The sequence below is a fragment of the Tribolium madens genome, unplaced genomic scaffold (assembly GCF_015345945.1).
Source record: "Tribolium madens isolate multiple individuals breed KSU strain unplaced genomic scaffold, Tmad_KSU_1.1 Scaffold_19;HRSCAF=116;Tcas5.2_LG9, whole genome shotgun sequence".
NCBI classification, from domain to species: Eukaryota; Metazoa; Arthropoda; class Insecta; order Coleoptera; family Tenebrionidae; genus Tribolium; species Tribolium madens.
The window spans coordinates 5,557,112-5,570,789 of record NW_025400983.1 but is presented as its reverse complement, the minus strand read 5'-3'; the positions used below and the strand labels follow the sequence as shown (position 1 = coordinate 5,570,789).

Here is a 13,678-nt window from a genome sequence, read left to right as displayed (position 1 = left end):
ACATCATATTATTCACTTTAAAAAAAAATCATATAAATTGCCACTTTGAAAAAAAGATCCTGCTCAATGAAAATGTGTTCAAGATGACAGCACTTCCGGCTACACCGAAAATTGGTATCAACTTCGTTATTTTAAATAGAAAGTTATGTTTTCATTGCGTTTTTGAAATATTAAGGCTTATTTGAAACCTCCAAAATTTAAGGTTACGTTTGGGAAACTTCAAATACCCGTAACTGATTTTTTTCAAATGGAAGATCCCAATTTTTTCTTCACTAAATGAAAGAGAATTTAATTCTGCATCGATCTGTATCAACATTCCCTATAACTAAATTTAATAATTTCTAAGTTTTTTTTTACAATATTACTATCCATGGTAGTTTTCGCATAGTTTGTCATGGAAATATTTCGCCAAGTTTTTTTTCATAACTGAGTTAATCTTTTCGTAAATACAAACTAAATTTATTTATTTAATCTAAATTTAAATAACTTTGATGTTCTATTTTTTTCTTATTTCAATGACAACCTATGCTAATTTAGCTATGGCTAATGAATTTCTCACAATATCAAAAGAAGTTACTATAACTTGAAAACTATCAAACATAGGGATAGGGAATACAGATCAAAGTAGAACTAAGTTCCTCTCCATTTAGTAAAGAAAAAATTGAGGTGTTTCATTAAAAAAAATTGAGTTAAGGGTATTTGAAGTTTCCTAAACGTAACTTTACTTTTTCACGGTTTGTTAATTATTTTTCCAATTATGAATACACCAAAAAAAAAAAACTAACCTTTTTCTTTCGTATACCTAAATACGGTTTCAACATAATAAAAAATCGTAGAGTTATCGATTTTTGAATAGGAAGAATCAAATCCAAAAAAAATTAAAAATGTCTAGATATTTCGAAAACGGTTAAACTTAGATATCGGGAAGGCTAATGAAAACTCTCTCAAAATCACTTGAGTAGGTAATCCAAAAACGCAATAAAAACACCTTTCTAATTAAAATAACGAAGTTAATATCCATTTCCGGTGTAACAAAAAGTGCCGCCATCTTGAAAATATTTTCATTGAGCAGGATCTAAACGATTATGGCTATAATCAAAATTTTAGATAAATATCACTGTTAGAACTCCCAATACTGCCGGAACAGCTTGTATGGCACTCTAATTTTTATTAATTATCGTTTTCTAAATGCAAATGATTTTTTAAAAACGCCTGGTTCCATACTTTTTGCTCACGTAACTATAATTAAGTTTATAACATTGAAACCATTATGGCAGCAAGAAATTGCTGTTGTAATACGAGACACTGGAATACAGTGTTTTAATTAAAAAAAATACATTTTGTTAGGGTATTTCCATAATATCGACAGGTACTGATTCCATATTTTCGCTTAGATAACCATTTTGTGTGCTGTTATAATATCAGATATCTTTTGAAGCCATTCATTATTCATTGTGCTTTTCAACATAAATTGCTTCTTTGGTGAATTTAAGTTGGAGTTTCATTCTATAAGCATGATGCGATTGAAATGAAAAGGGAATCGATTTTACCCAATGTTAATAGTACGAATAAGCTTAGTAACTTATTTAATTATAAGAAAAATATTTTTTCTATCTTCGATAATCTAATAACAAATTGCAGTCTTGTCCAAAGGACGACTTTATTTGATTAATCGGTTTGCTAGTTGCTATTTATCTTGATTAGTCAGGCTTGTATGTGACTCCTGGAAATTGTATTATCCTGTTTGTTTTAACAATTCTCTTCGCTTATCGATTACTGGGTTAGATTGTATTCCTGTTTATATAATACCTCAGACGTAAGGCTTGTCTTACAAAAGTTCATGTAAAACTAACTTTTTTTATTGCTAAAAGACCTAATTCATCCCTATTTAAAAGAAATATTTTTTCGGAGTATAACATTTAATTAAAATTAACCAAAATTCGTCCAATTTACACATGTCCTATTTAAAATCGTATTAAGGAATCGAAAACAAAATAATTGACTTTGAAGTTTGCAAGTAAGTTAAGCTAACTTTAGTAAAGTTAATTTGATAGTGAAACGGTTTTAAAAGTTTTCTTGCCTTGTGTTGTTTCCACTGCGGACATCTATCGCCATTAGGTGGTAAATTTAAATTAAACTTTATTTTAAGATGGATTATTTTAGGTAAAATGAATTGAGTTGCCAGTTCAAGTTCAACTTCCATAATACTCTGTCACAAAGTTGACTAAATCCTGTGTAGGTATGTTAAATGATCCTTTTGCAACGTCGCCGTCGCGCTTTGATATGTGAGCAGCTCTTATCGGTTGCTTTGAAACTTGTTCACTCAACACACCTCCCTCGTAATTCAATGTTGGCAAATTGGGAAACTACTGAACAAAGTCAGCTAGTCAGCGAGCGCAGGCCGAAATTTAATTTACAAATTTTATGTGATAATAATTAAAATTCAAAATTATACGTGTATCATCGCATAGGTATAATTAAATCAGATATTTTGCTTTATTAACTAAATTTGAAACCATGGCTTCATTAACTTTAATTGAAAGTTCACGAAATATTAAGTTGAAACTGAAACTGTAAAGTGCACTAAATGGCCTATAGAAAATGTAATCCCTGAATTTTTAATTAAGCATAAATTTCATTATTTAAGCCAATAAAAGTATTAGAATTACAAGCAATAACAACGAATATATATGTCATTCTAAAGATCACTTGTTACGAACATTTGATCTAAACTAGATGCGATAGGAAAGTCGAATCTGCTTTTGTTATGTAAAAGCATTCATCTTTATTGAAAGGGAGGTCTCAGGACTCTCAGGTCTTTACTTTTTGGAATTTACAAGAACTGCACGTTCGCTCTATTTCCTCCACTTCGTTTTTAAGCTGCAGATGTGTGCATGCAGATATGGAGTATTTGAATACCACTAAAGTGGTGCTTGTGCTTTATTAAAATTATTGAATAAAATTTTGAGTATATCTGATAAGTACTATAACATGATAGTGATATAATAGATGAGTATACAGAGTGAGTCGTTAGTGAGTGTTTTTTGCTTTAAACTATTTATTTTTGATAAGTATATTTTATACAGGATGTTCTCTCTAAACCGCACATAACAGGTATTGTTCTGATGATATCTATCTAAAAAATTATAAAGTGAACAAAAAGTTTGGAACCAAATGTTTTTTTTTCCATTTACCTACAGAAAATAATAATTAATAAAAATTAAAGTGCTATAAAAATGTGATCTTGTTATGAGAATTAATTTTGTTTTGTTTTTGAGTGTTTTTTTTTAAATCGCAACTGTATAAAAAAATTATTACGATAAAAATTGAATAAAACAGAGACAGTTGTAATCCTTATTAGATCATAGTTTTTGTAAAAAAAAGTTTTGAAGTAGGTTGCCATTAAAACAATTAAAATGTTGAACAAATTTCTTCTCAAAGCACACATTCTTAGTACTTTATCAATTATTAGTGTACTACTTTATCAAAAAAATATAGTTTAAGCAAAAAACGCTTGGTTCCTGGTATATACGTACTATTTTAGATGGCGGTATCTCCGGTTATACCGGAAGTGGCTATCAAAGCTGTGTTTTTCGATTACTCAAGTTTTTGATGAGATTTTTGTCGGTGTTTCTTATAAATAAATTAAATGAAATTACAAGTAAATTAGAAATTATACAGGGTGCACCAGAACTCGCGCTTCAGAGAAAAATCACATGCAAGGTAAGAAAAAACTCTATATACAGGTGCGCCAGAACTCGCGCCCCAGAGAAAAATGCCATATAAGGTAAGATACCAGGAACATGGAAAAAATATTTAAAAAAAAATATCTATAAAAATTTCAAAGTTATGAGGGTTTGAAGTTTGCACTTTGATTCTATTTATTTCTGTTGGAAAAATAATTTTCCAAGTTTTTTTGCTACAGGCTATTAGAAGAGGAAACAAGGAAGCTGTATCTTAAATTGTAACTCTGTTTAATGTTATTTGTGGCGTTTATTGTCAAAATTTTTGTACCTTTACACAATAATTAAGTATAAAAAAAACATATACAAGAACATCAGTATCATTAAACAGACATTAAGAAATGTCAAATGTCAAAAAATAAATCTCAAAATTTTTTGACAGATAGAATTTTTTTAACATTTTCTTCATGTTCCTGGTATCTTATCTTACTTGAAATTTTTCCCTGGAGCTCGAGTTTAACCGTTTTCGAGCGTTTAGATCTTTTTCAAAATTTTCGGTTTGCACTTTCCTTTTTAGAAATTCACAACTCTTATTATTATTATACTTTTTCTAGAAAAATAATCACTGCCTATATTTTAGTTTCGGTGTCACAATATGCGTCTGAAAGAAAGTTTATTTGGATACCAAAACCGATGCTTTAATGAGCCATTTCAACACCAATTCGAGTGCTGAAATAGACTAGTACAATTTACTTTCTAGAAGTTGGTAATCGTGATTTTCAGCAGCATTTTAAGCGATTTCTCTTATTTCAGGTGGTTTGCATGGAATACTTGCACTTCAACAAAATTTTGAAAAATATTCGAGACTTGACACATCGAAAATCGAAATTAGGTCAAAAGTTCCTAAATTTTTAAAAATTGACTTTTATGTTATAAAAGTACGTAAAACGCGCAATATACAAGAAACAGCATAAAAAACTTTCATAAGTCATTTGTGGGAACTTGTTTTTTTATAAAACTCGTGCTTCGCTGCTCGTTTACTACCATCAACACACAATTAAAAAAATCATAAATAAATTACAGTGAGAAAACATTTCTCAGGTATAGCTTCATTTACACACCTTTCTCTTGAATTTGATGGAATCAGATTTACACAGGCTGCATCTGCGATCTCATCTATTTCCACTTTGTCGTCGTTTCGTTCTCAACTAAAATTATTTACTTTTTTAGCAAGTAGCAAGTAGCAAAGCTAAATTATAATCTTAAAAATTTCTCATAAGAAACGTGAACTTTATATCGTTAGAAAGTAAACTTGGGTTCCCTCCCTCGTCTTTATGTCACAATTCTTACTTCCTATTCTAAAAGTAAGTCAATATTTGTAAAATGTCGATAAAAAGTCGTGCTAATTGAAGCTCTCAGACAAGTGTTTGCTCAGTTATGAAAAAAAAAACAGGAAAAATACTTGTTGTTTTTGGGTAGGAAATAGGAATCTTGTCCACACTAATGTCGTTTTAACTAATTCAACTGTTGATTTTCTAAATAAAATCGATCAAACACAAATATGGGTGGAGGAAATGATTCACATCGTCTGGGCGTCGCGAAGCAAGCTCTTGGATTATTAACAACATGCATTATGACGCCCGGCGAATCTACAGGCTAAAGCTCTTGTGTAAATAACGCCCGTCGATTCGCATCCAAAGCGTGGGTGTACACCTATAGCGCACGTCTAGTATGAAAAGCTCACAGGTGAGTCTAAATTCTGGTATTGACCCAGCCGCATTTGCAAGCGTCTCCGCACCCGGATCGGGCGCTACCGTCGCTCGACGTCGGTCTGGCGTCGAGCTTCAGTTAGCGCCCGCCGTGAGTGGAGACATGTCTTTGTTTGAGTGTGCTGTTGAAACGGAATTTAATTGGTAAGTTGAAAAAAATCACCATTCCTCAACAAATTTTTCCCTTTTGTGAAAATATTTAAAAAAACTGAGAAAGAAACCCAAAAGCTTCAGGTGTAGAATGAATAAAACTAAAAGGGTTTTCCCGCGGAAATCATCTTCAAACTTTTTCATTTTGTTATAAAAGTTGAATAAACAACAGGAAAGAGCTTTGTCAATAACGTAAGGTAATTTAGATTGATGGAAAATAATAGCACAAAAAAAGATTATCGCTGGGTCAATGAAGTGTTCTGACCTGTTCGAAGTTTGTGGCTTAGGGAATAACTCAATTTATACATCCGTAACATGACAAAGATAAGAAAGTAAGAATTAGTACGAAAAAAATGCGTGTGACCTACATTTAAGGAAAATTAGATTTTTAAATTTAAGTCCTGCAGATGGGATATTTCTATTCTAGTGTAAACTTGCAAGACAACAACTGGATAATATTGATAAGTTTGGATATTTCTCTTCAAAAAATTCTACATTGGTATACAGGGTGTCCCACGAATAATAATGAGCCTGTCAAATTTTTTAAGCAACTAACATTACATTTTAAAGATAACGTGAATATTAAAATTCTTCATTTTTATTTTTGACAAATTTCTGTCGTTCAAAATAACTTTACTCCAGTTTTAGAAAGCCAGTCTATATGGATAACGCGTGAAATCAGCGAAGCGTTTTTTAAAAATTCTCCATAAATCTTGTTGGTCTTGGCGTCAACATTTTAACATTCGAATCGATTTCGAATTTTTACTTAATCATAATTACTTCTGTGTTAAAATCGAGCGAAATTGGATTGAAAATAACTCAGATTACTTTATTTTGGCCAAAAACTGTTATTTGAGCATTTATTAAGTTGAAATACATTTATTTAATTCGATTTCTGGCTTAGAATTGAGCCAAAACGATTGGAAGTACGGCAAAAGGAGTCAAGACAATTTGGGAGAGACAAAGGTTTACCAATGTAAATTCTAATAAACAAATTGATTTCTGAAGAAATTTTGAGCTGGATTAAAAATATTCAATCGGGTACCCGCTGATTTGGTTCAAAATCAAGAAAATTTTGAATAATTTTTATTAATTAATCTAGGAGTAGTTAATTTTAACTTAATTATTTTTGTTGTGAAACATTTCAAATTAATATTTTTAATTTTTACATGTAAATTATGAATAATTGTCTACATATTTTTGAGGTAAAATTTTTTCTTCGATTAGTCACATCCAAAAAGCTGTAACTTGCATTATGTATAAAACGGTTTTGCTTGGAAGAAGAATTCCTCGAGATTTGTGCCTATTTACATAACACCCTGTATGTTATGTACATAATAATGATGATCGATATCAAACAAGGGTTGATTTTAGGTGATATCTAGGGTGACATTTTAGTTTTAGAAATAATTTTTTGTAAAAGTGTGATGTTTTTTCAGAAAGTTTGTTGGTAAAGAACGTTACTGAAAGGACTTAAAAAGCGCATTTCGGTATTGTTTAATTCTTGTTATTTTTCGGAATGCTATTTCAGCAATTTTAATTTTAATAAAACACACACAAATCACACAGTACTGTCAAACAATTTGCAAGTTTACAAAAGGAAAAGAGGACACAGAATTTTTGTTTCAGTGAACAAATTTAGAGCTAAGAAACTCCTGCTTCGTACAGAAAAAATGATAATAAAAAGTGACATAATTTTTATAGAAATGTGCCGCGGAATAGTTGCCAACCCAAATGTGTAATACCAGAACGTATTATATTTTCTCCAACGTCCTGATTTAGTTAGGAGGCGGACCATTTCTTATCCTTAGGAAATTACGACCACCCACAAGTGGTTTATGACTCTCAGTTCCGTCCAAACTCAATTTCAGCTCTCAACGTGTAGTTGAACTTGCTTCTTTAGTTGCATAAAACGTTGTAATCATGCAACATGGTAACATTCCTTCATCGATTAGTCTAGCTGGAAAGGGTTCACAGTGGGATTCTGTTGTGCCTAATTAAAACATTTTACGAGAGTCTGTGATGGCTTTTTAAGCTTCCTAATTTAATCACCTATTTATGCATTAAGTACACGATTTATACTCTGCTGGATAAGCCTCAAAAATAGTCCTCGTAAATTCAAAAACTCTGATTTCATTCGAATCTGTGTTTAACCTCTATCGATTTCAACTTTAATCGCAGTTATCGATTCTGGAGAGTCGGTTTGGTTTTTATAGCCCGCTGGGTGTTTATTATTTAAGGGATTCAAAATGCACCTTGCATTTCTCGTTAAGTCAAGATTTTAAATTGGCAAAATTTGAGTTAAAGTCCCGTAAAGTTACGTTAAGAGCGTTAAAAAGTACCATGAAGCTTGGACTATAAACCAGATTTTATATCTCATTTACGTAGATTAATTTCTACGACAGCAGGTAATATCTTCTAACAAGCCTGTGGGAAATCTTGAATGTAAATTAGATTATATGCTGTGTAACATTACTAAAAGCATCTGTTTTTCGTAATAAATACATTCAATATTAGATAAACACCCTGTAAATGGCCAAAAGTGCAAAATGTTCTAGGCTCCATAAAACGCAAATGTCGTTTCAAAGCTGTTTTCAGTTATATGCCAATACCAATTTTTATACTACTCGTAGGAGAGAGCGTGAAAATAGAGAACAAAGTACTAAAAGTTCAATATTCTTTTTTTATATGTATTTAATAAAGTAAACGAACTTTGCACCTTATTTTTATCAGGTTTTTCAACCAGAGACTAATTGATTTTTAATTCTTTTATTCTGTTTTCTGTTGGACTTTCATTTCAAAAGTCGATTTCTTGTTTTTTCAGGTAAATTGTGAAACACTTTGTATAAATAATACTAGAGTTTGCAATAGATTTTTTGCGTTTATCTGTGTTGAGCAACTATTTTGCTTTGTGTTTAATTATTCAGGATAATAGATAATGGATAATGGATAAATAAAAGCAGAATAATGGAGTCAATTTCCAAACGTTTGTTTTTTCCTCTAATAGCTTACCCCTTATACAGGGTGTTATACAAAATGATGGTATAGAAAACTTTCCAGCAAACATCAGAAATAAAATTATAAAAACCACAACTAAGGAGTAAAATTGAAAATTATTATTTCTCATTTTTCCAAAGATTTTTAATTGGCGATATATTCACAACGAAACGAATGTAAATTTGAAATACATTTTAGTTTATTCTATTGGTGGTATTTTGTGAGATATGCAATGAAAGTCCTGAAAATATAATTGTTTTACTTTTATGTAGAATCTAAACTGGAAACCTATTAATTTCTTTTGGTTTTATCTTTTCATATAATCGAATACCATATTCATGTTACGAAAATTTGATCTTTCTATTGTTTGTGATGACGCAGTATGCGTAAAATAAGAAATACGGAAATAATACACCTATAATCAACTCAATGCCTACACCCAACTGTCCTGTTCATAAATTCTCTTTCCAGTCTTTCTCTATTGTGTAATCTTTTTTTATCATTTCAGGAATTACCTCAATATCTCATTTATAACATGTTAAAACACAAATTTTCATTTATTAAAGCTGATTTCCAGTTCAAAATCATTATACTCCAAATATTTAGAATATTTTTATAGCAACCTTAAAAAAATAAAACAAGAATTTAGTAATTCCTAAAATATTAACAATGAAAGAAAAGGGATTCCAAATTCATATTCAGCAATCAACACCCCAAGAAACTTTTGAATATGTGAAATTTTGTTACAATAGTGTAATCGCCAAAATTAAATTATAAAAGTTATTGAAAAAAAAGCCGATAAAGTGATGTGGTTGGGATCGCTTTTTAATATATGTATAAAAATAGTGAAAACATTTTTATTGATTTTCCTTTGTTTTCAAAAGAAAGGCTACTGTTTTGCAATTACACAATTATAATTTTGTGCCTCATTAATCATTATATTAAGCTGTAGAGAACAAATTATTATCAATAACTGCTTTTTTACTAGAATTTAATACTTCGCCGATAGGAAATCAACAAGTTATATCGCTTTGATTTATGTTGCAGCTTTTTCATTTAGCTTTCTTGATTCAGGTAGAAAAGAAACCGCCTTCTCCTAAATGGTCCCTCAAGACAACTTATATTTCGCATAAATATGTATGACAACTGAACACAGATTGAAGATTTTTACAAGCGAATAAATTTAATAAAAAATGCAAAACAGCATTACAAACATTGGATTTCCGACTATTTAATATTTGTCTGTTATTAAAAAATACAAACTTCCGCCTGAATTGGAGTTTTCTAATTTAGAAAAAAGCACATCAAATATGTGTAAACTACTACTTCTTGTGATATTCCTAATCATAAAGTAACACTATTTGAGAAATAAACTCTTTTATTACGATTTAATGTTTTAATTATAACGTGTTTATACTTAACTTGTAATTGGCATGTTTGCTCTTGCTTTAGCTAATTATAATTAATCAGAGGTAATTACTAACTTAGCATTATTACACACATTAACTAAGTAAGCTCTCTATAATTTACAGAATCTGCGAGAGACTTCACTCGTACAGCACGATAGTTTTAATATTAATTTTTATAAGCAGTAATAACGATTTGAAATTTTTTTTTACGTATGGTCAGAATAACAAACTGTCAAGCTTACCTCTTTTAACAAAACATGATTGATTCAATTATAAAACAACGTAATTAATTTAAATTAATTTCTTTTTCGTCCTCCACGCCGCTGAAATTTCGCTCCCTCTGATTACAGGAAACATCACTCACTCCATCGATTTCCGAACAACGTCGAGGTCATAAAAGCAACACGATACAGTTGTAATTTTCCATTTAAACAGTACTTCGTTTGAGGTGAGAGTTTATATCGAAGGCACACTGAAAAATTGTTTTCACGTAATTCGAGCATTTTGAATAATTACGTTCTTTGTCAACATGATTTTCCGTTCTATTTTGTGGCCTCTACCGCTGGAGAGTAGAAAATTTACATTTTAAATAAAGAGAGAAGCCTGAGGCTTAAAAGAATCATGCCAAATCGAAAACAAAAAAATTACACGCAATGTAATTATAAAATACAAACTTTTTTTAAAGGCATTTTTTGTAAAATTCGTCATTTTTTCGTTTCAATTACTAAAATCATGAAACCATTCACAGTGAAATTTGATTAAAAATTGCACGTATTTTTTTGTAAAAATGGTGAGCTACAAGCCTGCCATTTTCATAGATTGAAGCATTTTTTTAAAGTAGGGCCAATTATTTTTATGTTATTTATTTTACTAATATTTTGTTTTACTGTAAAATTACTGTAATATTATTATTACCGTAATATTTTAATTTATTATTTATTTATTCTATTTCTATAAAAAACACAAACTGTCATGTAATTTTACACACTACGTAGATTTGGTCAAAACTTAATGTAAGTCTATACAGAGTGCGCCAGAACTCGCGTCCCAGAGAAAAATGCCATATAGGGTAAGATACCAGGAACATAGAAAAAATGTTAAAAAAAATTATCTATAAATATTTCGACGTTATGAGTGTTTTGCACTTTGACTCTATTTATTTCTGTTGGAAAAATAATTTTCCAAGCTTTTTGCCATAGGCTATTAAAAGAGGAAACAAGGAAGCTAAATTGTAACTCTGTTTAATGTTATTTGTGGCTTTTTTTGGCAAAATTTTTGTACCTTTAGTAAGTAATTATGAAAAAACATACACAAGATCATCAGTATCATTAAATAGACATACAAAATGTCAAATGTCAAAAATTTTTGACAGATAATATTTTTTCCATGTTACTGGTATCTTATCTTACTTGAAATTTTTTTCTGGGGGGTTTTGACACAGTTTGTATAACTATTTCAAAAATGTTGCAAATGTGAACATAATTTTGTATACGAAAAATTGAATACGAGTTCGATTCCTATAAATGATTTATCAGTTTTGATATGAAGTTAAACAATCCATCGATTAGATTGAGTGCAACATAGGTTGGATTAATGTATCTAGAGGATTCATGTTCTGACACGTTTCAGTCGGGGAGGAAAACATTGTCAGCAATTATATTATCAGTGATAAGTATCAAGTAAATATCACGTAATGTAAACACTGAAAAACTGGTTTTAAAGTAGAATTTTTCAGTGTATTTTACACATACACTAACGTAAAAATAAAAGGGCTGCTCAAGAAATATATTATAATAATTTTTGAAGAAAATTGATAGTAAAAATACAAACAATTCTGCGGCTAAATTTAGCACACATGAAAACAAGAATTCTCTGTCTATAAAGATTGATTCATTGATTGACTGAAAAAGTTCTTTAGAATTATACAAGGTTATTGTAAATGATTGTAACATCGTAGTACAAGGGAAAATTTGCGGCTTCTCAATTTATTGAATCTATTTATAATTAGGTATTTTGTTTGTTTTATTATTGTGATATTTTGAAATTATTTTCACATTTTATTATTTATGTATATTAATCTAAGAATCACGTAACTAACCTTCTCATTTCCATGTGACAAAATGGAACGCAATTTGAACGCAAAATTGGTAAATAAACAGCCACAGACGCAAAATATTGCCTAAATTAATATCTGTCAATAATTTTCGACTGTATAAAGCGCCAAATATTATTAAAAGTAAAATAAACAAAAATTTAGAGGCGACTGTAAGATTCATTTATAGTAACTCTGTATATTTTTACTTTTTATGAAACTACTCCGGCGAATGCGAATGGAAAGTAAGATCGTTATATGAATCACAATATTTCAATTTGATTACTTTTGATAAAATATTCTCCAAGGGTAGAAACTGAAGAGAATTCAATATCTTTCAAAAAAAAATCATTACTTATAGTCACTATGGTTTTAAAATTCTTGCACAACCTTGTTTTTAAGTATGTCTTTTGCCCCTTGGACATTTTAAGCAACATTTTCTCTTTGTGTGGCACTTTCCACCCTTTGTAAAATTAAACTCTTGATTAATTACACCTTAAGTATCCAGAGGCCCATATAACGTAGCAGGCATACATTTGATTTAATGAGACGTCGTAAGGACACTCTGTGCCCTGTTGCTGAGTCAAGAAGGTCTAGCTATAATGAGGTCGACCGGAGTTTCTGCCTGGATTACACGCTTCACCTTGCATGTTCTCATTCTTGATTTATCGTAGGGAATTTTCTTCAACAATTACGTTTTACGTTTGTTCTCTGTTCCTTATGCAATTTTTTTATTCGATGTTAAATCACATTATCTGAGTATGGTATGATCTTCACCTGCTGAAATATCCCCTTTCAGGAAACTTTATATAAGTTTTTTTATGAAACGGGAGAGAAGAAAAATGCCAAGAGTTTAATAATGCTTTGAGATTAGAACTTCTTGTGGAATTTATGCCAACAATAAATTACACTCTACAAAGTAGCTTCATAGTTAGAGTAATTAAATTAATTTATTTGTGCAATATTTATAAGCTTTTCGTGTTTGTCAAACAAATAAAAATTACCTGAGTTGTGCAGTCAGAGAAAAACGTTCATTTAATTTTACTTTTGCGATAAACTAACCCCATTTTGGTCCTAAATTCACTTGTAAGTGGTTTTCATTTTTAACTTTCTATTTCCAGAAGTTTACCACATTATTGAAATTGAAAAACTTTTATTACTTTTGCATGTTGTTTAATATAAAAGCACGTTATGAAGCGCAAGGTAGGTTTAGGAGGGATAATTTTGGGTATTTTTTAGGAAAACTTCATAGTTGTGTCTTTACGATAAAAAATCAATTTGTGTTTCAACTTTTTTTTTGTCATTAATTATCTTGTTTTCGAGACCAAAATCTTGATTTGTCTTAAAGTTTTCAAAATATTAAGCTTCCATTTCGGGGCTTTATTTTTTTATTTTGTGGGTATTTATTTTTCTTACAATAGTTTATGTTTTTGCTTATAAACTTTTAAATAATCATATCTTCAGTTGTCTGAATTTTGATTTTTTTTTCTTGATTAACAGAGTTAGAATATTCAACAATGTATTTTGAGATAATCAATTATCCCAGAATTTTGTTTTGAAAAAAAAGAAAAATTACAC

General features: G+C 30.0%; 1 protein-coding gene across 2 annotated transcripts in view; it reads left to right on the top strand.

Annotated features, from left to right (window-relative positions):
- The first annotated feature begins 5,468 nt into the window (after positions 1–5,468).
- The window catches only part of LOC123008174 (chondroadherin-like protein), a 30,024-nt gene continuing 21,814 nt past the window's right edge, over positions 5,469–13,678 (top strand). Inside the window, exons 1-2 of one of the 2 annotated variants that reach the window (XM_044403856.1) lie at positions 5,492–5,596; positions 10,359–10,456. The gene's annotated coding sequence lies outside the window, so the exon portion shown is untranslated. Of the gene's footprint in view, positions 5,597–10,358; positions 10,457–13,678 lie in introns of both variants that reach the window. The other variant, XM_044403835.1, reaches the window with a different exon arrangement.